Raw genomic sequence first — 2,351 nt, 5'->3', positions numbered from 1 at the left:
AGGAATGAACCATTTACTCCTAAATTTGGGTTATTCTTTCCTTGAGATTTGCGATTTGTGCCAGTGTCATGAAAGAACAGAAATACTTGGGAAGAATGTCTTGCCTGCACAGGCTTTTAAGATGGATGTGGATACACACTTGCATGGGAGAAATCCTTCTGTTTAGGAGATACATTTCTAAGGTAAAGTTATTTGAATGAATTTTCACATTAGTTGCTCAGACAGAAGGAAAACAGATGTAATAACCAAGTACAGTATAAATAGTGTTGTGGGGTATGTTTAGAGCAATAATTGATTTTTGTGTAGAGAAGAGGAAGTAAATATAATGGAGAGACTGTAGGCTTTTAAAGGTTTATAGTGTAAAAGTTACATTTGAACAACCTTATTCTGAATGAAATTCTTTATTTAGCAGTGAAAGGGAAACATTAGGAAGAAAAACTGATCTCTAAAAAAGAGCTGACCGCAGTCTTTGTAAACACCAACATGTATTAATGGTATATTTATTGCCTGACAATGCAATGGCAGAGTTGAATTTGTTTCTGTGCCTTGATTGGACGTTTCTTTTGTCACTATTTTTGAGATTTCCTTTAAGGATGACCTCTTCACTGATTTTTTTTTTTTTTTTTTTTTTTTTTTTTTTTTTTTTTTTTTTTTTTTTTTTTTTTTTTTTTTTTTTTTTTTTTTTTTTTTTTTTTTTTTTTTTTTTTTGATTTTTGTGGTTTTGTTTTGAGTAAATTTAATTTTGGGGGGTTTTTTTTTTTTTTTTTTTTTTGCCTTAAGTGACTCACTACTTTGACCTTAAACATGTAAGTATTTGGTTTGGTTAGGTTTGGTTTTGTTTTGTTCTTCCCTGGGAAGTATTTATGGTGTAGACAACATATTCTGTAATATCCCAGAGACTAACTGGACTTGGAACTCTGATCCAAAAGCATCGTAAGTTTCTGTTTGTGGTTTTTTGTGTTTTTGGTTTTTTTTTTTTTTTTTTTTATGGGCGTTCCCTGGGTTCTGTGATGAGAGACATCACAATATGTCTTCGGAAGATGTCTTTGCAGTCCAGAATGATTTTTTTTTTTTTGTTTTTTTTTTTTTTTTTTTTTTATGGTCGATACCTGAGGGTAATTCCTAGGAAGTGTTACCTGGTCACAGATAATAATGTATGTGCATTTGTACCTTTATAGACCCACCTGGATTTCATCACACGGTCCTAGGTTGAAATAAGTGGCACAGAGCACTACAGTAGTAGGCATCAAAAAAAGTTCTGCGATTAGTGTCTGGGGTGAGATGTATTTGGGAAATCAACTATCTTGTTTGTGAAAAAGCTTATGGTGATTTTTATTACACATTACTTTGCCCATTGAAAAATTTTCAACTAGTTCTTTACTCCTGTCTTACATTTTTAGTAAGGTGCTCTTGAAGATTTTATTCAGATTAAAGATGACAAGTTGCTGTATGAAGACTGTGTTCTAACATGTTCAAGGTAACAAAAATCTATCTTGGCCAAAGCTAAGGAGGACCTGGCAGAAATTAAATACTTGGCATTGAAAAAACTGTGAGAAATAGTCTTCAGCCTCCTGCTGTGAATGGCAGTGAGCTGGGAGACCTTTTTAAATGAGATGACATATTAACAGTCATGTTTTGGCAATTTTAAATGGGAATCAGGTGACTTCTGTCTCTTCAAGACACTAACTGCATTTGAGTTACAACTGAATGAGTTACTGGACCTAGGGGCAGAAGAAAATACTGGTAGTGTAACAGAACCTTGAGCATTCCTGAGCATGTCCTGGTTTTCCACCTAGAAGTTTAGGCTAGTGAAAAAAAGAAAAACTTTGCTGTTTGCTTGAGATTTCATATACGCAAGGTCCAAAAGAGCAAGGGCAGGTACTTGATGCAATGATTCAGCCTATGCTTGGATTATTGCTCTTTTGTCTGAGAGTCAGCCAGCTGCTTGGTCTCTTGGAAATCTCAGAAGATGTTTCCATTATCCTTTCCTCTGAATAATGTTTTCAGAACACATTGAATTGCCGTGCATGTGCTGGCATATACAGCGGGTTCAGCAAGCCCAAGAGTGTCAATCCATACTGGTTTTGGCTGGGATAGAGTTAAATTTCTTCAGAGTAGCTGGTATGGGGCTGTGTTTTGGTTTTGAAATGAAAACAGTGTTGATAATACAAGGATGTTTTACTCACTGCTGAGTGGTGCTTACACAGAGTCTGGGACTTTTCTACTTCTCATTCTGCCCCACCAGTGAGTAGACTGGGGGTGCACGAGAAGCTGGGAGGGGACACAGCTGACCCCAACTGACCAAAGGGATATCCCAGACCGTAATATGTCATGCTCAGCAACAAAAGCTG

This window comes from Buceros rhinoceros, unplaced genomic scaffold (genome assembly GCF_000710305.1).
Source record: "Buceros rhinoceros silvestris isolate BGI_N320 unplaced genomic scaffold, ASM71030v1 scaffold12285, whole genome shotgun sequence".
NCBI lineage: Eukaryota > Metazoa > Chordata > Aves > Bucerotiformes > Bucerotidae > Buceros > Buceros rhinoceros.
Note: the sequence above shows the minus strand (reverse complement) of the source record.